The 23498-nt window shown below is 32.5% G+C and overlaps 1 protein-coding gene across 1 annotated transcript in view; it reads right to left on the reverse strand.

Annotated features, from left to right (window-relative positions):
* Positions 1 to 23498, reverse strand: part of LOC110036753 (serine/threonine-protein kinase HT1-like) — a 49087-nt gene that overhangs the window by 24053 nt on the left and 1536 nt on the right. The gene's annotated exons all lie outside the window — the stretch shown is intronic.

Consider the following 23498-nt stretch of genomic DNA (forward strand, 5'->3'; position numbering starts at 1 on the left):
TCTCTATCAATTTTTATCTTATGTCTCTATCAATTTTTAAACGTTTAGATTTAGGAGAGATTTTCCCTACTACTGTAACTCTTTAGTTAGCTGATCAATAAGTTATAGATCCTAAAGAAGTTATAGAAGATGTATTAGTGAAAGTGAATAAGTTTATTTTTCCTGTATAATTATTGTATTAGATATGGAGGAGATAAAAAGATTCCTATTATTTTGGGGAGACCATTTCTTGAAACAGGAAGAGCTATGATAGATGTGCAAAAAGAAGAATTAATAATGAAAGTCAATGATTAAGAAGTAACATTTAATATAGCTCAAGCTATGAAATATCATGCGGTAGAAAAAGATAATGAATGTTTTAGAATGGAAGCTACTGATTATCTAAATAAAGAGTGATTTAAGGGAATGTTTAAAGAAAAATTAAGGCAAGAACAGAATTTTGAGAATAAGAATGGAATAAAAGAAGAAAATTTAGATTATGTTCAGGAAAAATTTGAAATTTTAGACATTTTGGAAAATGATAATAAAAATCTTAATCCTTGAAGTATTAAACCACCTGAACTTGAACTGAAATAATTACCTGCCCATTTAAAATATATGTTTTTAGGAGATTTATTTATATTTTCTATTATTATATTTTATGATTTAACTGAAATTCAAGAACAAAAATTAGTAGAAATGTTGAAAAGATATAAGAAGACATTTGGATGGACTTTAACAGATATTAAATGAAATAATCCTTCAATTTGTATGCACAGAATTTTATTAGATGGACAATACGAACCTAAAGCTAATCCTCAGAGGAGATTAAACCCGATAATAAAAGAAGTTGTTAAAAAAGAAATCTTAAAATGTTTAGATGATGAAATTATATATCCTATTTCAGACAGTGTTTGGGTAAGTCCGATCCACTATATTCCAAAGAAAGGAGTGACAGTTGAAGTAAATGAGAAAAATGAATTATTCCAATAAGACAAGTTACCGGCTGACAAATTTGTATAGACTATAGAAAATTAAATATGGTCACCAGGAAATAGCATTTTCCTTTACAATTTTTAGACCAAATGTTGGATAGATTGGCTGGAAAAAGATATTATTGTTTTTTAGATGGATATACCGGGTATCAACAAATTCTGATTGCTCCTGAGAATCAAGAGAAAACAACATTTACAAGTCTTTATGGAACATTTGTTTTTCGTAGAATGTTTTTCGTAGAATGTCTTTTGTAGAATGTCTTTTGGACTATATAATGCACATACAACATTTCAAATATGTATGATGTCAAATTTTTGTAATTTAATTTAACGTAGAATCGAAGTATTTAAGGATGATTTTTTTTGTATTTGAAATTTCATTTGAATTAAGTTTAAATAATTTAGAAAAATTTTCTAGAACTATGTGAAAAGATTAACTTAGTACTAAACTGAAAAAATGTCAATTTATGGTTGCAGGAGAAATTGTACCTGTGCATAAAATTTCTAAAAATGGCATAGAAATAGATCAAACAAAAAATCAAGTTATTGCGAAATTACCGCCTCCTACTACGGTTAGAGGAGTAAGAAGTTTTCTAGGACATGCTGGTTTCTGCATGCGTTATATAAAGAATTTTTAAAAATTTACTAAGTCATTATGCCAACTTTCAGAAAATGATACGAAATTTAATTTTAATGAGGAATGCATAAAAGCATTTGAACTATTGAAAGAAAAGTTAATCACTACTTCTATAATAGTTTCACATGATTGAGAGAAACCATTTGAAATAATGTGTGATGCAAGCGATTATGCGATCAAAGTTGTTCTAGGCGAGTCGTTTTAGGACAAAGATATAATAAAGTTTTCAAAATAATATATTATATTAGTAAAACTCTAAATGATGCTCAAATTAATTACATCACTACTGAAAGAGAGTTATTAGTCATTATCTATGCCTTTGATAAGTTTAGACTTTTTTTAATTGAAGCTAAATGCATAGTGCATACAGATCATTCTATTATCAAATATTTGATGCAAAGGAATGATGCTAAATCGAGATTAATTATATGGATACTTCTGATGTAAGAGTTTGATTTTGTGGTAGTAGATAGAAAAGGAACTGATAAGTTTAGACCTTTTTTAATCTTTGATAAGTTTAGACTTTTTTTAATTAGAGCTAAATGTATAGTGCATACAGATCATTCTGCTATCAAATATTTGATACAAAAGAAGGATGTTAAACCGAGATTTTAAACCGAGATTAATTAGATCGAGATTAATTAGATGGATACTTCTGATTTAAAAGTTCGATTTTGTGATAGTAGATAGAAATAGAACTGATAATCAAATAACTGACCATTTGTCTAGACTAGAACAAGAAATATTAACTGATTTTGCAAATAGAATTTTGGAAACTTTCCCTGATGAACAATTGTATAATATTGAAATAAAGAATATATTGTGGTATACCGATATAATAAATTATATTGTGAATGATATTCTACCACCAGTTGTAAAGAATCAATAATTAAAGAAATTTATTCATGATTCAAGATTCTATTTTTGGGATAACCCACATACAAAAAGTGTAAAGATTTGATTATTAGAAAGTGTGTGTCTTACGAAGAAACTGAACAAATGATTGAACGATGTCATTATTCTGAATTTAAAGGACATTTTGAAACTAAAAGAACGGTACATAAAATTTTGCAAGCTAGATTTTATTGATCTACTCTTTTCAGAGATGTTAATGAATATATTAAAACATGTGATCGATGTCAGCCAGTAAGAAATATTTTTAGAAGAAATGAAATGCCTTGAATTACACATTTGAAGTTGAAATTTTTTATGTGTAAATTAGATTTTATGGGACTATTTATGCTTCATTTGAAAATTTATATATATATTGTTTGTTGTTGATTATATGTCCAAATGGATTGAAGTTATTGTTGTACCTAAATGTGATGTTTGAAGTGTTTCAAAATTTTTAAATAAAAATATTTTTACAAGATATGAAATGTCGAGCGATTATTACGGATGGAGGATCTCTCTTAGGAATAAGAGAACTGAGAAATTGATTAGAATATATAACAATATGCATTGATTCTCTACTACTTATCAACCCCAAACTAACGGTCTAGCAGAAATATCAAATCGTGAAATAAAACAAATTTTAGAAAAAATTGTAAATCCTTATAAATTAGATTGGTCTACTAGATTAGATACTGCACTATGAGCATACAGAATTGCCTATAAAACTCCTATTGGAATGTCCCCATATAGACTTATTTTTAGTAAAACATGTCATTTACCAGTAGAGTTAGAATATAAAGCATTTTGAGCTATTAAGAAATTTAATTTTAATCTGAAGAATGCTGGTGATAAAAGATTATTGCAACTCAATGAACTTGAGGAGATTAAAAATGAAGCATATGATAATGCAAAAATCTATAAGGAGAAAATGAAAATATGACATGATCATAAGATTATAAAAAAAACTTTGAACTTGGACAAGAGGTTCTATTATATAATACTAGATTGAGATTATTTTCAGAAAAATTGAAATCTAGATGGTTAGGACCATTCAATTTGATCAAAGTCTATTATTATGAAACTATTGTTATTAAAAATCCTAAAACTGGAAAGATATTTAAAGTTAATGGGCATCGATTAAAACATTATTATGAATGGCACATGTCATAATTTAAAGAAATTTTGATGTTGAATCATCCTGAATAAACATTAGTACGTCGGGCTGACGACGTTAAGCAAAACGTTTTGTGGGAGGCAACCCATATTCACACACACACACACACACACACACATATATCAAGACAAATATTGATATTGGATGAAAATTTTGAAATAAATTTAACCAAAGATGAAACAAAAGAAACTATGGCTTTGACGACGACAACGCTAGCATGGGCGCTGACGGCACCGGCGCACAGTGCGGTTTGGGCAGTTCAGGAAGATTTTGGCGGAATTTGTCGGGATTTCACTTCAAAATAACTGTCTTAAGGTCTTTTTAAAGGCATGAAAACCATTTTGGACGACCAGAAACTTCCAGATTTCGAAATCCATGACTTCCAATTCCAGAAACACTTCAAGATATGGGATTTTCAATCGAAGTAAGTTTATCAGTTTTGACGCGCAGAAATTATACGACAAAGTTATCACTAAGAAGAGACTTATCAAGGAAAGAGGCTTTATCAATTATGGATTGAGTAATCCAAGTTCGTAGATTGAGAAGTAGATTGAGAAAATCATATTGAGAAAATCATAATACAGAGACGTTGGGAACTTCTATGCTACACTACCGCTGCAGTAGTTGTTTCAGTGTTAAAAGAATTCTACGCTACTCTACATAGAATTAACTAATGAGTCGTTTTCATTTGAGGTAAGGGCGTACCATTTACTCCGTCGCGAATTAACGATATGTTTATGATAGAAAGCGTGTCGATCTGTAATTATACAAACTTTATACCAACGAAGGATTTGATGTATGATGTATACCGAATTCTGACGAACAAATGTGATAATTAGGAAATCAGAGATGAGGGGTACATTAGTTTCTCCGCTTCACTGCTAAATCCGATATCTAAACAATGACATTTCTTCATCTTTGCAAAACTACTACCTACAATGAAAATTAGTAAAGATACAAAAGAAAGTGCAATTTTAAACTATTGCATTCAAATGGGAAAGCCTATTGATGTGGGATCAATTATTTTTAAACCTATTATGAGTATTATAATGAATAGGTTTATATATGGACTGGGGCATCATTCTGCGATCTTCTTACTTTACAGTTAATCTCAAGTATCATATGAAAGTTGGGAGAAAGTGTTATTACCCTGAGAGCCCATGAATCCTATTGATGGAAACTATATTTGGAATAGAAATGAAGCATTGGATATTATCTTGGATCAATCATCATATGCTTCGACATCATTAATGCCTTATGCTGTTGGAAGTTCACAAGTTTTGGAGAAGAAAATAAAGAAAATAGAAAGAGAACTTCCGAATATCATGGATGCAATAGAAAACCTTACTTACATTTTTTATCACTTAGATTGAAGGATGAAAGAACATTTTGATCATACGGGACGAATTGAAGTATGTTTGGTGCAGATGTTCAAGAAGCATGAATGGATCGATGAAAATTCTACTGATCAATTCTTGTACCGACCCTTCTACAATTTGTACATTACCAGTCTATGGGAGATATTAGAGGAGGAGACAGTACTAAAGATGAAAAAGAGTAATCGAAGAAGTTGGACTTTCCATTATTTAAAACTAATTATGTTTTTAATGTAATTATGTTGAATTTGTTTTGCTTTAGAACTCTTATAACTTTAATTGTATGTAGTTTTCAGCATTCTAGTGTTGTGGCTTGATTTCGACGTTGAATTACAGTGTGATTTGCTTTATGTATGTGTGAGTATGATTAAAAATATTTGTTTGTAAAAAATTTGAAATTTCATATATAAAAGTAAGTTTTGTGTTGTTTGTAAAAACATTTATTTGTGGACTATTTAAGCATGAATATTATTGTTTAGAATTGTTTAGAAAGGCTAATTAGACGTTGCAGGGAATTTTAAATAACTGATATGCAAAAAATTATGAAGATTTTTTATTTTTGGCACTGGCGCCGTCAGCGCCAGCATGGGCGCTGACGGCACACGAGACTCGAAAATCCTCAAATACTTTGAAATTTTTGCAAAACGCCATTTTTACCCCTTCGAAACTTCAACCTTCGGTTTACACCCATAGGGCTTGCAAACGCTTGGATTTAAAGGGATTAGAAGACAAAAGGAGTTTAGATTTCATCTTCTCTAGGTAAGAGCTACACTTTGAACTAAAAATTTTTTGATTTCCACCAAATATTTCTCCTACATTGCCGAGATCCAAAATTTTAATATTTTTAAGGAGATTTTGAGAAAATCCTTTGGTGAAGAACTCTTACAAAGTGGATTTAAGTTTAGAACATTTCATATTGTGATTTTCAAAATTTTTGTAATTTATTTGGAGTTTATCAAATTTTCTCCCTTCTTTCGAAGATTACAATGGCACCAAGGATGAGCAAAGGAAAGAGGAAATTGGAATTTGATAAACAAAAATTCATCAACTACAAAGCTAGCATTGATTTCAATAGTCTATTGAATACAAAGAAAATAATTCCAGATCGAGCGTTCAAAAATCTAAGTGGTGAAGTCGAAAGATTAATTATTGTTAGACAGTGAGAGAATCTCTGTTACTTTACTGCCGAGGCTGTTATTGGTATAGTCATGGAGTTCTATGTCAATTTTAAGGAGACTTCTGATGACCACGTCTATGTTCATGGTAAAATTGTTTAATTCACCTCGAGGAGGATTAATGTATTTTATGACTTGCGAGAAGCATTTCTCTGTAAGTAAAACACATTCTCTGCTACAAACGAGGCTTTTGATGAAATTATTTCATTTCTTATTGATGGAAGAGGAGCTTGGAAAGTGAAGAATAACGTTGAGGTAAACTTCCCTACTTCTATGTTAAATGTAATATCCAAGGTCTGGCATTACTTTATATCTGCCAGAATGATACATACGAATCACCATAGTGAAGTTACTAAGGATAGAGTTATCCTAAACTTATGTATCCAACAGATAGGCAGTCTAGATGTTGGATCTATAATTTATAGGAACATTCGTTCCATTGCTATGAGTGAGACGACTGGTGGATTAGCACACCCTGCCCTGATTTTCACATTATGTGAGTAGTCAGGAGTTGATTTTAGAATTGATGAGGAAAGGATTGAGCCTCTTAAACCTATCTATGAATCTATGTTGGATGGAGAACCGAAAGTAGGAGTAAGAATATTCCTTCTACTTCTAGTACCCCTACTCTCCAGGAACTTATGGAACAGATGATGATCCAACAAGTAGATATTTTAAGGATGGAGAGCAGGATTGAAAATTTAGAGGCCAGGAATGCACATAATGATAATTTAACAAAGCAAAAGTTTGAATATGATGCTGCATATGATGATGCTATGGTGAGATACATGAGGGGTAACCACTTAGTACAGTTTCCTAGTCACCCTATCTTTACCCCTTATCAGCAGCAAAACTTTGATATAGAAGAAAAAGAGGATGAGTGAAGATGTCTGTTTAGTCATAGTTCTGATCTTTTATTTAGTTTATTGTTTGTTGCATTTTGTTGTTGTTTAGTTTGTTAAATGTGAAACTATGATTTGTATTGAATGTTGTGTTGAACTATAATCTGTAGAGATGTTGATTTGAAATTTATTTTAATATTGTTATTTATTTTTAGTACTTTGTTGTATTTATTTTTAGTTATCTCTTTCTCAGCAAATATTTTTATATACATTATGTGTTATTTAATGTTTTAAGTTTTGTAGCTTTTCATATTAGCACCTACAATATTTCAAAGTTAAATTTCAAAATCAGAACCTTCAACAAGTACAAGTAATTCTTTTCTTTATGTATCTTTATGTATTAACTGCTTTTTTTCACCCTGCAATTTCAGTTTTTCATGCTTAATATTTTAAAATTTTAAGTTTGGGGGGAAAAAAAAATTTATTTTTAAAACAAAAAAACTTAATTTTATTTATCCTCAATGAGCTATATTTTAAATTTTTTAATTTAACATGACCTGTGGTAGTAGAACCTATCTTTAGATAACTATATGTTTGTTTCTGGCTTTTGTTTCGAAATATCTAGTAAGCTTAAGTAAAAACTTTCAATGATAAAGGTTAATTATAGAAATTAAGGTATTTGGTATGAGAGAATAAGACTATGTTTTTTCATTTTAAGTAAAAGAATTTGTATTTTTGAAGTATTAAGAACCTTAGAGTTTCATGTAAGAAGAAAAGAATGAAACTTTATGAAAAATCTTTAAAGCTAATATGAATTTATTAAGTGAAGGAATGTGACAAGTTTTTAACTTTAAGAAAAGGATAGTGAATTTCAAAATCATTAAAGGCTATCCAGATATAGTAATCCTCACATAAAAAAAAAGAAATGATTGAAAATGATCCTAAAAGAAAAGAAAAAGAAAAAAAAAAGAAAAAAAGGAAAAAAATAATATGTGAGATGAAGCATGAAGAGATACCTAATCAAAAATTGACTTTACTTGAATCAACTTAAGGAAGAAGGTTTGACTACATTCTCTAAACTTGTATTCCAGTATTAGCATATTCACTAGTAAACATAAATAAAGTTTTCATGAATTTTTTTTTCATATGGATATTATAACTGGTTTTAATATAACAATTTGCAATTTTCCTTACAAATAATAAAGAATCAGAAATCTTAGACTTGACAGCTAGATATTCTTATATCTTTAATATTAACTTAAGTTATTTTAAATTTTTCTTAAGTTATGCTATGATATTGAGTAGACCAAAATATGAAAATTTTTCAAGTTAAATTTTTTACTATAAATCATATTTTTATGTAGTAAAAGAGTTACTTGTTCTCAAGTAACATTTAAATTTGGGGTATTTGATGCACCAAAAAAATATGCATTTTTAGATCTATATTTTATACTCATTTTTTTTATATTGCACTTTAAAGGAAGGTGTTTTTCATGTCTTATTGCAGATTGATGATTTTTAGCATTTGAAGCAAAAAAGATGAAATTTAGAGTCAAAATGACGTTTTGGAAGAAAAACTCAGTGCCGACGGCACCAGCAAGAACGTCGACGGTGCCAGCATGAAAAAGTCCAGAACAGCAGGGGCGCCGACAGCGCCATTTGACAGAGAGCACATAAATTAATTCAAACCATAGGCGCTGACGGCGCCATCGTGGGCGTCGACGGTGCCAATGTCGGTGTTGGGTGAATTTCTAGAAGATTCGATGAATTTGGGCACTTTTTGAGAAGTTATTGGATACACCTCTTAGAAAACCGACATTATGTTTTATTTAGAGCGAAAATTGATTAGAAAAAAGGGGGCGCTAGTGTGTCATTGAGTCTTCTGAAGTGTTCCATTGTGTGTATTGTTTAGTGTGGTGAGTCTAAGTGTGATTTCTCCTAAGAGTTGTTAGGGAATGAGAGAAGTGATTGATTTATTCTTTCTTACATCTTTGAAGAGAGAATCAATAGTCTTATAAAGAAAGAGTTCAAGAGAGGCTACAAGGGATTTACTTTGAGGAAAAGTTAAAGATAAGTAGTGTTTGTTTATTATTGTTATATAAACTTTTAAACTTTCTTTTATTGTTATATAAACTTTCTTTTATTTATGAAATCCGTATTTTATCGTATCTTTCTCATGAGATCTAAGTAGTTTTTCTTTCTCCCAACTCTGAGATATGATGAAATGAAGAGATAATTTGGATGTGACAATTTTAAAATATAAAATAAATTGTGATGATTTTTCACTTCGTTCTTAAATTACTTTTCAATTTGGTCAATTGAAATGTTACATCTGTTGTTAAACATACTATCCGAAAAATGGAGTATGAGTTTTACAACAAAGTGAGAATCACATTCGATTTCATAGAGTGTTTCGTTCATGAAATTGGGTGCAAATAAATAGGAAAATATATATTACTGGACGAAGAATTGAAAATTATAGGGTGACAGACTAAAATCTTCAATTTAGTGTTAGTGTTTAAGAACTAAAGCGAGCGTTAGCCTTCAGGGGAAGGAAAGTGGGAGCTCTGAAGTTAGAGCAGTATCCTCCTAGCCTAACCACGAATTTAAAGACTAAACCTGAGATTAGCCAACGATTCTCTATAACACTTAGGTAGAGAATTAAAATTGCTCTTATTTGGCATAATACAAATTCAAACCATTTATCCACCATTTATCCCTCTCATTTAACCAAAAACTCTTTGTAATGGGAAAGATGTTTTCTTATATTTGATAACTTCATCACAAAAATATATATCACAAAAAAATAGTTTGGTAGTTATTGTTTAGTTTTGCTTTACAGTTTTACTAGTAGTTGATAATTTAGTTCTGATAGCACCTTAAATATTCGAAATTAGTGTAGTAGTAGTGTAGTAGTGTAGTAGATTTTCTTTAATATTGTGACTTTCATAATTTAAATTTTTATTTCGAATTGAAGCCTTCCTCGTGGGATCGACATTTGAGGCTTAAACAGAAAGTCTTGTATCACTTTATAACGATACGTATACATGCGTAGAATCTCAACATAAATTGTTTTAATTTTTTATTCATAAAATAACGAAACAAGTTTTTGGCATCGCTGCAAAGCGGGTCAACTTTATTAATTTTACGAAACTATAATTTTGGGAATCAGTACCTAAACTAATCTAGGCTTCTATATTATAACTAACTTGGAGTAAGTGTGTGGCCTTTGGTTTACTGTCTAAGTTAGCTAACCTAAAGTTCATGTCGGTTCTACCTATGTTCAATTTTCGGTCTTTATCTTGGTGTGTTTTAGATATTTATTTAAAGCTTAATATTTACATTAATGCCTTATTTGATTCCTAAATTTGTGAGTCAAGTTGAGAAATTGAAGTTTTTTTTTATGTTTTGAGTTATGCTTAAAAAATTGATTTTTGATGTTTGTGGAAAAAACACATTGTTTTGGTTTTATGCATTTTTTTATTATTTTTGTTTCGAAACATGAAGAAACAAAGCATGGAACTATATATGAAATGACACATGTAAAGTAGTACTTGGCCTTGGATTAGACTCGGGCTAGGTTTGAGCTGGGATATGCAAAGTTTTCAGCTTAAGTTAGATCAGGATTGAGCCAAGGTATGTTATGAGATAGCTGGTTTAGGCCTATGTTGGCTCTAAACTAGCTCGGGTTATTTGATTTGAGTTGGCCCAGGGTGGTCTGGGTTAACCCAGGTTGACTTGAGTTTTACCCGAGTTAAGCAGGCCCGAGTTGGGTTAGATTTGGTTTAAGTTTGATCGAGTTGGGTTGCGTTAGATTTTGGTTTAGGTTAGAATGAGGTTGGATCAGATCTAAGGTTTAGGTTACGGTTTGGGTTAGTTGGGTCAGGTGTAGGGTTTAGGTTACAGTTTCGGTTAGACCTAAATTAGTTTTAGGATTTAGGTCAAGTCTGAGTTGGGTCGGACCTGGATTAGGTTTAGGGTTTGGGTCAGATCTGAGTTGGGTCAAACCTGGATTAGGTTTAGGGTTTGGGTCAAACCTGGATTAGGTTTAGAGTTTGGGTCAGACCTGGGTTAGGTCAGGTATAGGGTTTAAGTTAAGGTTTGGGTTAAACTTGGACTACATTTAGGATTTGGGTCAAGTCTAAGTTAGGTCAGACCTGGATTAAGTTAAGCGTTTGGGTCAGGTCAGGGTTAGGTCAGACCTGGGTTAGATTTAGGGTTTGGGTTAGCGTTTGAGCTAGACCTGAGTTGGGTTAGGTCTAGTGTTTGGGTTAGGCTTTGAACTAGACCTAATGTTTGTGTTTGGGTTTTATCTTAGTGAGTTTAGGTTAGTTCGGGTTCAAGTCGACCTGAGTCAAACCCAAACCAAGCCCAATCCAATGCTATTGAGTTAATTAACCTAAGCCTAAAATCAACTTAAATTTTTTTTAAATTAATATGCTTAAATTAAAGAAATGAACGAAGAACTTACCAGGAGGGAGGCTGATCGGAGCCCGAAGACTTTCTTCCCACTTCTTCCTCTGTCAGTGAGCGGTGAGCGGTGAAGAATGCCAAGTGAAGTCACCTTCTAATTGTCGGAGACCCCCTTTTATACATGCGAAAGGTGGTGGCAGAGCCCTCGGAGCTGTCCGATAAGGTGGTGAGCCAAGTGTCACGATCAATCCAATGGTTGAAGAGCCACGGATCAAAGAGCCAGGAAGAAGGCCACGGGTCGCTGGCGAGTGGAATTGCCAATGGCTGACATGAAAATGCTGAGGAACTTCTGGGCGCGGTCACGCCTGGCCTAGGTTTGACCAAGCTGAGGAACTTTCGGGTGCGGTCACGCCCATGCCTAGTGTGAGCACGCCAGGCCAAAAAAAGCGCAGAATACTTTATCAGCCAATTTACTACGCCGGACTAAAGGGTAATTTTCGTGCAAGTCCTATCTGACAAAAAATGAGGTCAACACCAAGGAACACCGACATCGTGCTTTTCCACTACTAAACACCCCAAATCCTCGATGGCACCATCTAGGACAGCAACCACATTTCTTGTCTCTGCATTTTCACACCTCCCCCTCACTGCTACCAGCATTCCTTTGTTGTCGCTACACCCTCCAGGTATTCCAATCCACCAAACCAACCTTCACCACCCTTCCGATACACTTTAGTGGGGTTTGTTGGTGTATTTATTGTATTTTCCATTTAAGTGTGTTTGGTTGTAATCACTTAATTGCTTTGGAGTAATAACATTTGTTTTCCTATTATTGTTTTCAGTCAACTCAGGTATCATTATCATAAAAATAAACATTATCATCCTATTTTTTTCGGAACACTTTCAAGAAATCTTCAACGAGCTGCCCTTTTTTCAAGCTCAATAACTACAATATATTCAACTTATATGGTAGATAAGGCCACTGCTATGTATACCCAATTGATAGTAGTACCATTTAAAAGTAAATGTATTTCCTATTATGTCTCTACAGTTCTCCAGATCACCACCCAATCCAGTAGTAACAAAGCCTTAAAATTTAGCATTATTATTATGAAATATCAATGAGATGTTTGCGGTACCTTACAAAAAAAACACAATCCATTTCGTAATTTCCCGGGTATCTTTCCTGCATTTTAATTTAACTCTATACAAATCACACTGCATGAGGTATATGAAGTCAGTGTGAATCATAACACACATTCATAAATAAATAACTGAAGTAATACAAATTTTAATAATATGTTTAATTGCCTCATTCGTTTCAAGTGTCTTGCTTTCAGAGTTTATGATTCCCATCAAATATATTTTATTTGCTTCTCTAAAGCCCTACATTTCAAACCCAATTGATAATTGTTCCTTCAATTTATTAATTTCACAAGTATTTGCTCTATCAACTAGCATATCATTCATATTTAAAGGAAAATGATGCAGCATTTATCAACTCCTTTAATGTAGTAATACTGACATGAATTTCATCTAATAAAGATTGCTTAATGAATAAACCTACCAAAATTTAGGTACCACTAATGAAAAGCAAAAAAACTCGACAATTTCTATTTTTATTTAGTTTGCAAAAAAAAGTTTCTTTTCCAAAAAATTCAAAACCATTAAGTTGATGGCTTTGAAAATCACCATACAAAAATATCATGACAAATTTGCTTAAAATACAAGTGTTCAACAACTAAAATAATTGACACCAATTTGAAGTGGCACACGAATCCACTAGAGAAAGAAAGTGATTGATTATCTGAGCATAAAGAAAGAATAATAATGTAGATAGTTAATGGCTAATGATCAAAAGCAAAATAAAAATATATAATTAGCAATTTTTTTTCATTTTATATGTTCTATGATTGAATGTAAGACTATATTTTGTATTTAAATTATGAATTTCAAGAAGTTTGAATTTTCATACAATAGAATGTTATATAAATTAAATGTAAAAAGTTCATTTGCTCGAAAAAAGCAAATGAAGCATCAGTCAAAATAAATTTGGAGGGGTTGGTGATGTCATCCACTGAAAATTCAAACAATGGTGCCCCCTTCTCTTTCCATCCCATTGTCAGTTGATCTTAGTATTTTAAAACTATTAAATTGTTGGAGAAATGAATGTAAATGATTGTTGTTGCTATAATAAACGAATTCAAGTCATTTCCAAACAAGGAACCAAATCAAAATTAGTCCCCTTAAACCCAGGCCACACAACAACATTAATTGAGAAGGAAATCATTTAATAAAATGAGAGAACAAAGCATTTAAAACTGTTTACTTTCTTTTGTTAAAATCCTTTTAGCACACATATTTTTCTTTGGTTATTACTATCATTATACTCTTCGTTGATCATGAAAATCCATTTGTTTTATACTGCCCACTTTTTCTTCGATGGCTTAGTTAATGTCCAAGGAACATTTTAATACAAGGGTTCATCTCCTTTTACATTTCTAGCTTTCATTTGATAGGCTCTAGCATATATTACTTCTTTAAATCACTATGTTAATTCACATCAAATGGCAATAAATAATATATAGCAGCATTTAAGAATAATCTTAAATATTCTTCGAACTTTTCTCAAAGAGTGCTCAGATATCGTGATGTCTCAATACTTTTTAGAATCACCTAACTACTTACAAATTATTTTTAAACATCTCCTCAAGATGAATATTTTAATCTAGAGGCTTGATTAGTGATGTTGATATACTTATTTTTATACATGATAGTTTATAAAATATAATAATTCTATTACTGGTGATCTTTTGATTTTGACCGTCCCAAATTTTACATATTTTGAGGCGCTGTTACCTGCTATCATAAATCCATATTACGTAGGAATACAAAAAAAATTAAATAAGAAATGTGTACCTCCTTGTCATTCAAAACTCTTTTGATATTTTGTACACAAAGTGTTCTCTGTTGACCAAATATATATTAGCGCTCAAGGCATCCAACCAAAAATTATTGGACTATCCTACATCTAGAAGAATAATTTTTTTTACTTAGAATTTTGTTCAAGTAGTCAACAAACTTATTAAGCCATTGTGTTCCTAAAATTGTCCTTCACATAAAGACTTCACCACATATGTAAATTTTTATGAACTCTTTATGGCCATATTCTCCTACATTATCTAATATCAAGCATTACATATTTACATCATACACATTCTCAACCCAAAGTTTACATCTTATAAAGGATGCAAACACAATTTTTTTTTCAAAAAAAGAAGTCATACACTTGGGTGGAGTCAATGATAAAAGAGGACCAACGAGGGATGCCATAGGGGATAATGCCCTTACATTACTATATATATATATATATATAAGGATATAGATATAAGTTCCGAACTTCAAATTGTGGGACCCTTAACCTTTGCAAAACTAATGTTTCTCTGCTTTCTAGGTATACAATCCTCTTAAAAATAAAATCTTAAAACTTCAAATTTAATAGCTTATGCTCAAATTAGAAACTATATCAATTATCATTATTTATTTCTATTGTTGTTCCCACTTTCCAGTGCCAAAACTAATATGTAGTATACCATTTTTATTACACAGTGCTATCATCATAACAACCCATGTTAACATAAAAGTTCAAAAATTGATGGTTATATTATATCTTAATTCATCTAGCAGTCTAATTGAGATCGATTTTCTAATCAGGCCTTATCATGTGAAGCTTCCATGTTATCTTATCGGCAGTTATAATATGAACAACTACAATTCTAACAATATTTAAGGCTCATCATCAACAAGATAGAGTTTATAATATTTTTTTGTTGAATAATTATGCAATATCTCTTTATGCATAATAGAATGAAAAGATGGACCTCTTAATCCATGATCCAAATTAATTACCCTTATTTATTTCTATTGTTGCTTCCAATTTCCGGTGCCAAAACTCATATATAGTATGCCATTTTTATTGCATAGTGCTATCATCATAACAACGCAGGTTAACTTCAAAGTTCAAAAATTGATGGTTATCATATCTTAATTCACCAAGCAATCTAGTTGAGATCAAATTTCTATTCAGACCTCAAATATAGAACATCATGTGAATTTTCCAAGTTGTCTTATCAGAAGTAAAAATTTGAAAATGCCAATTCAAACAATATTTTAAGGTCTCAACATCAACAAGAGTGACTTTATAATATTTTTTGTTGAATAATTTTGCATCATCTCCTTATGCATAATAGAATGAAAAGATGTACCCCTTAACGCATGATCCAATGAGTACTATCAGCACTTCAGATTAATCAACTTTGTTTCTCTTCTATTATAATATTCTCCAATTTTTCTTTCTGCTTTTGATTTTGTCTGCTTTCCATAAATAAGAAAACAATTTTTATGCATTCATTTTTTTTCAAATTGCTAGCTTGTATTGCCGTGAACATCAAGCTAATTTCTCTTTAAACAGTTCTGTTGATGAGATTTGAATCTATTAGGTTGAATCTGCTTTATATAGTTCTGTCCCTTCAATAATTAAAGTAAGAGCAGTCACTTAATTCTCATCTTTTAATGTACTTGTGTAGGATTGACTCTCAAACTTCATTGAAATTAATTTGATAAATTTATGGGAACTACTGATTTTCTTCACAACTCCAACTCCAGCCCTCCATGAGTAATCAATAAAGACTTGGGCACAAATTTTATCCTTAACGTTAAAATCAATCAATTTCAACTAACTTATGCTTAAATTGAATTATTTGTTATATTTTGCCATAGAGACACCTTAAGACAACCTATGATTAGATAAAATTCTCATTAGAAATATCTTCTATGCAGCATATGGTTTCTTATACATATCTCATAAAGCTTCTGTAATCACTCCAACTATGGTTTTATCATGAAGTCTGTTGAAAGCAGCAAGTGCTCAGCTTCAAACGCAAGTCTATACAAGAGATCCCAATCTTTTTAGTTCATTGTCAACTTTATAACTAAGAAAGGCACATGAAATCTGCTCTAGCGTAACTATTTAATTTGCATCTTTCAATGCCTCAAATAATTTCCATCGAAATTGTCAATCTCTACATTCCCATCCTCCATAGTCATTGCTCTTACTTTTCATATAGAATCTTACAACTGGCTTCGATACTAGATTTAAGAAAAATAAATGTAAGAAAAAAAAGAGAGGTAAAAAAGCAAGGTACAGAATCTCAACAAATATATATAATTAATATACTTCAAAAACATTATATGACTTATTTCCATTATCTCAACAAGAAAACATTCCACAAAAATTGATAAGAGTGCATAAAAATTTTTCATATAGACCTTTAAACATTAGAAAATTAATAATGACGAAGGAACAAATAATAATAGCATTTTATGGCACACCCAATTTTGTGCTGTCCACAACGCTTGTCGATAGCAACACCAAGATTTCACTAACAACATCATCACGCTTGCAATTAATTAAGACAATTCACAACAACAAAATTGAGTAGTCTCTCTCTCTCTCTCTCTCTCTCTCTCTCCCCTACCCCGCCCAATCCTGGCAGAGTCAAAGTAACCCAATATACATGTGTAAGTATAAGGGTACGCCTTTCTCTCACAAGGAAAACGATATTATAATTTTATACTAAAAATTATACTTATCAAAAAAGACGTGTTAAGAAATTCAAGAACAATCATAGTATGGATACAACTGTTACAAGTAGTGTTTGTCGACGGTCGTAGGTCAGCAGTTACAAAGGGTGACAGGGGTAGTGGTTGTTGATGGCCGACAGCTACAAGGGTCGTTGGTCGATGATAGTTGACGGATAGAGAGGTCGATGATTACTTGTAGAGTCTTCTCTTCAGATCAGACTCCAAAATTTTAGTTGTCCTTCCCTTCTCCCCTCCCCTTAAGTGAAGGAGGTTTCCCATTTATAGCCTTTTGGGACAGAGCATTTTGGTCTTGGCGCATAACTTTCCTAACCAGCTGATCGGACGGTCCAAACTGATCCCATTTGATCTTAGGTAATTTTTAAGGATTTTGGTGCTTTAATAACCTCAGATTTGAAGCTCGTTGGATTCATCTAGTTAAGACGTTTAATTCAACTATAAATATGTCAAATCTGAAGTTCATTTAAACTTTCAATTGACGATTTAAAGCCTTCAAATATGCTTCACCACTTGATCTGGGTTTGATTAGACCTGGATTGAACTAATTTTGATATCATTGAGTTCGTCTAGTCAAGACGATCATTTTGACTATAACCTTATTGAAATCGAGGCCCGGATGATCTTGAATTTGAGTTTGAAAAATCCCTTATAAAAAATGCACCGAAATTCGTGCTTAAAAAAAAATTGTTAATGGCATATCAAGTACCAAGTTTATTTTATCAGTTTTATCTAACCTGATTGTATTTAACTATAAAACCACTTTCCGGCTAAGCCCAAATTAGGTGGGAAAGTAGCACACATATTAGGAATTTCCATTTATAGTGGTCTCATTTCATTTGAGTTTATTGCAAAACGGTGATGTTAACTGCATAGTTTTCTATGCCAAAGAAGAGAGATCTAAGATTTTCAAAGAACCAAAAGCTGATCACTTTCTCAAAACACAGATTAACATTAGTGTTGAATGTAATATTCAGTCTACGTGATTCAGAGAATACTACTGAAAAAAACAACATTTAGGGGTTTTTTTTTTGTAGGTGAAAGTAATTTGAACAGAATTAAATTAAACTTCCTAATCTGCAAAAAAATCTATCTATTTAATTGTTAACCTTTTTTTCCCATCAACTTTTGTTATTTTATAATCTAGCATTTAAACTCATGCTTCTAATTGATTGAGAAGTATAATAAATGAATTAAATATATAATGAAAAAGTAATGAACTACAAAATTAAAATTATTGAAAATAAAGTGAAGCAAATTAAGCACTAAAGTTTGGGGATTGATCATTAAGGGCCTATTTGGGGCAGCTTATTTGGTGTGGTGCATTCTGAAAAACGTGCTCAGGGGTGTTTGTTTTGTGCGTCGCGGAGTTTACCCTAGTAATCTGTAACGATATTTTATCAAACGAGGCCGCAGTTTGACCCCGCGACCCGCATTCGTTCGCATAATAGTTACCCCACTGTCTTCGACCTCGTGCCGCTATCACGTCTCATCTGCCCTAGCGTCGATCGCTCTTATGAAACTTTAGGTACTCCCTCTCGCACCTCCATCTTTCTCACGCGTAGCGTTCCCTTTCTCCTCTTCCTCCTCTCTCTGATCTCTGGTTATTGTATTTATTATTGTGGTACTCTTTGATGGAATGGTTCTCTTCATGTAATTTTTGACTTCCTCTATTGATGGGGTTTTTGAGGTTTATTTGATGTTTTACTGATGAATGGATGAAATAGGGTGCTTGATTTGTTTAGGAGCATTATTTCGGGTGCGTTGGTTATAATTTCCTAAAATCTACATTCCATATTGTTTTTATTTTTCTTTGTTTTATCTTGAATCTGACAAATGGATGGAAGAGGGTGCTTCATTTGTAGATATTTTTGTAGTTAATCCTGTGGTGATTTTTGATGGAATGGCTTTCTTCATATGTTTTTTTGGATTTCTCTATTCATGGGGTTTTTGAGGTTGGTTTTGAATGTTTTACTAAGAATTTGAAGAATGGATGAAATAAGGGTGCTTGATTTCTTCAATAGCATTGTTTCGGGTGCTTTGGTGTACTTGGCACATTTGTTGTTCATGCTTGTTGGGTGAATTATTCTTTCACTGAACTCTAAATGAAATTGGATGAGGCTAGAGGAAGGATTTTTTTTGGGTACGAATGAACCTTTAAGAAACATCAGGGGATTGATTACCTGCTCTAGAGATAATTTCTTGTTCATCCGCATGGTAGGGGTTCCTTAGATTTTTACTAAACTAATCAAATTTGATGGAAGAAGTGTGTTAAGTATGATGGTAGTTATGATGATTGTTATGAGACAGTCCTGTCATACTTGAAGAGTTTTTCTGGGATATAATGATGGTTGGATCACCATTCTTTGTGACTTCATGTATATCATCCAGGTTGTTAGTGGCCTGTGGGTGTGTAGGGGAGGTGGTTGCTAGTGGGTTGTGGGTGTGTAAAGGAGGCGGTTGTGGGTGTGTTGGTGGTGGTTAGGTGGTTGTTGGGGTGGCTGGTGGCGAAGGTGATGGTTGTGGGTACATGACTGTGGGTATGTAGTGGTGGTGGTAGGTGTGTATTAAGTGTGTGTTGGTGGTGGTGTTGACTGTTAGTGTGTAGGCGAGGTGACTGTCACTGGGTTGTGGGTGTGTTGGTTGTGATTGAGTGTGTGTTGGGGTGGCTGGTGGTAGAGGTGGTAGTTGTGAGTGTGTGAGTGTGGGTGTGTAGTGCGGGTGCGGGTGTGTGGTAGAAGTGTGTAGAGAAGGTGGTTGTGGGTGGGCTGTGGGTGTGCAGGAGAGGTGGCTGTGGGTGTGTTGGTGGTGGTTGAATGTGTGTTGGGTTGGCTGGTGGTGGAGGTGGTGGAGGAGGTGGTTGTGGGAGTGCAGTAATGGTAGTGGGTGTGTGTTGGGTGTGTGTTGGTGGTGGTGTTGGCTGTGGATGTATAGGGGGGGTGTATAGGGGTGGTGGCTGTTAGTCGGTCGTGGGTGTGTAGAGGAGGTGGCTGTGGGTGCTTAAGAATGACATCAAGAGAAATGTTAAAAATAACCATATACATTTTATCACATAAAGAATCAATAAGGGGAGCAATGGAGCGATTCCGACATTCAATTGAGACAATTAGCATATATTTTATAGTAGATTTGGAAGCTCGTCATTTTGTCGGCAAAGATTATTAAGTCAGAGGATCTAACATTCAAGACAACTCCAACAATGATTACAAATGACCCGCGGTATATGTCATTTTTAAGATAATTTTTTTTAGCATATTTCATTTAGACGTCTAACTGTCTTGCGTGACTATTACAGCTTTATTTATCTGACAGAACTGTATTGGAGCGATTGACGAAACACATATGAATGATCAAGTATTTGAATTTCAAGTTGGCCAATCCATACCAAAGCCAGAGGTAGATTCACAAGAAGATTACATTCAGGATGATAAAAGTGCAGCAAAAATAGTTAAGTTGCAAGAATGGATTACTGACGTCATTGTTTGATGTTGATTAGACGATTCTTATTTATTTTATCATATTCATGTTTATTTTATGTTCCACGTATAATTAATATTTTAGATATTGAATGTTTTACGCTGTTTGTATTTGTTTTTTCTCCTTTTTCGATTCATTTTCGTACTTATTGTGTGAGTTTGTGTGGTCTATGATGAAACCTTCAAGCTTGTGGGTTCTTCTGGATAGTTTGTTAATTACTGTTACTTTGTGTCATGTGAAATCATGATAAAAGTAACTAAGTTTCTCTTTCCTTTTCAATACTTGGGTTTTTGATATACTTCTGGATGGTCTGTTAGTCATTGTTGGTTGGTGTCACATGTGAAATTCTGATAAAGTCAATCAAGTTTCTCTTTTATTTTTGATGCTCGGGTATTTGAGGTACTTCTGAATGGTTTTTTTTTTTAGTGGTATGCATATGTGACACATAGGAACTTGGTATTAAGTTAGTTAAAGGCAACCAACAACCCCTATTTTTTAAGGATTTTTGTCATCTTGTTATGACAAGTTCAGTGGGGTTGGTGTACTTAGTTTTTTCAGACATCACGTCCGCACAAAATCGTAATTGATTACTGCTTTTGTCAGTTTATAAAATTCATGTTTATTTTATGTTTCATCGATTATTGATATTTTAGATATTATAAGTTCTATGTTGTTTGTAATTGTTTTTTCTCCTTTTTCGATTCCTTTTTATTTTTTTGTGGGTTTGTGAGGTTTATGATGAGACATTCGACCTTGTGAGTTCTCCTGTATGACCTACCAGTCGTTGTTGGTTGGTGTTACATGTGTAATCCGATAAAGGCAACCAAGTTCCTCTCTTCTTTTCGATGTCGAGGTTTTTGAGAAACTTCTTAATGGTTTTTTTTTTGTGATATGCATATGTGACACACACGAGCTTAATATTAAGTGAACTAAAGATTCATTGTCTTTGTGATATGCAATGTATAAATTTTAAGATTGAGTGACACACATGAGCTTAATATTAAGTGAACTTAAGATTGGTTGTTTTTAGTTCACTTAATATTAAGCTCGTGTTGTCTTCTTGTAATATTTTGTTATCCAACCATTATAAATTTTTTTATAAGGTTTGTTGTCTTCTTGTAATAACAGATTCGTTGGTTGGTATATTGTGTTCCCTAAGACCTCAAACCTGCAAACAATTGTAATTAATTACTTATTTTAGCAATCTCAACTTCTATTATGACTAATGGATTGTTTTTTGAATCATTCAGAAAAGATGAGCTCCAGGATTTCAGGAATGTCCCGACGTGTGCTCTGTCACTGCAAACTACAGACTTCCGTACTAACATCAACATAACTACGGGAGAGTTCTACAGATGCCCGAGAGACATCAAGGAGAAGTGTGGCTTCTTCCTGTGAGCAAACAATCCGACAGTTTCCCCTGTCAATAATGATCGGAGTTGGATGGTATCCCTAGAGGATGACGTAGCTCGTGGCATACGTCGTCTGCATTTCAAAATTATTATTATCATATTTTTTATTGTAATTTTATTAGTTTTTTTTCTTTTTCTAGCAATCTTGATACTCACTGTTAAGTGAGGCGTGCATCTTATTTTTTGTATTGTTCTGAAGTGATTTTTTGCATCTCAAGTATCAAAAATATTGTTACGGCAGTTCTGTTACAAACAATATTATTGCATTGGGGCACAATTGTGATTTATCCAGAAACAACTGTAAAATAGCTATTTTCCCACAGAACAAACAAAACAGTCAATAAATTTATCTGGATTAGATGCTTATCAGTAGCTTATTAATAAGCTGCAGCTGCCCCAAACAAACCATAATAGATAATTAAAACTATCATTAGAAGTTGGTTGGTTCATTGACATCTGCTATGCAATATTATGTTATTAGGAGATGTCAATTATTTGATTTGGTGGCATAATTAAATAACAAGTGATATATGTTATTTATGCCTATTTCAATGATATTTAGATGTCACTCAAATCTATAAGCATGTAGCATCATGATATCAGACAAGATATAATAATTAAAATTATGAATAACAAAAAAATGTCAGGCAAATCTATTGGTATGTAGCTATCATACTAGATATAATGGCTAAATAATATTAAAACAAACATACAAGAATTCAAAGATAGCATTTTAATCTTAATTTAATAGCTACTTTGAAACCATGCCATCTAAATAGCTTCAAAACATATAATTTAAACATCTAATCAATTGCAACTTATAATGCTTATTTAGACAAATTAATGTTATGACTTGAAACTGTACTCTTATAGAATAATCATCCGCTTAACACATTCGCATATACTAATAAGTTAAAATATTAGTTAGTTATAACGTGATTACCATACTACCTATCAATACAACTCCTAGAAATAATCTTATTGACTGAATCTAATTTGTAACTCACGGCACTAATGCTAAAAATTATAAATTTTTATCTCACTCACTCTACACTCCCTCTCCATTTCTCACAAACAACACCTAACTGGTAAAACGCACTCTGTGTAGACTGCAATCATGAAGCGGTGTCAGGTTGTGAAATTGCTGAAACACTGATCCATAAGGCAACCCTTTCCAGTTTGGCCACATAGGCAATTCAGCTCTTATTGCTTAATCTCCTAGGCACCTAATAAGAGACAAACTTAAAGCATGAGATGCTCTTATTTTGACAAGCTTGTGACAAGTTAATATAAACATGCCAATTACATTCCACAAAATAAAAAACTATCACTCTGGCAATAAAACCAAGAGAAAGCGGAGGCTACCAGATCACAGGTCAGTCACTAATTAGAACTTCTAAAAAAAAGTTTAGAAATCCAAATGAGTATTGGCTCTATATTGAATTTTTATGGTAAACTGTGGCGAT

The sequence above is a fragment of the Phalaenopsis equestris genome, unplaced genomic scaffold (genome assembly GCF_001263595.1).
Source record: "Phalaenopsis equestris unplaced genomic scaffold, ASM126359v1 Scaffold210477, whole genome shotgun sequence".
In the NCBI taxonomy this organism is placed as follows: domain Eukaryota; kingdom Viridiplantae; phylum Streptophyta; class Magnoliopsida; order Asparagales; family Orchidaceae; genus Phalaenopsis; species Phalaenopsis equestris.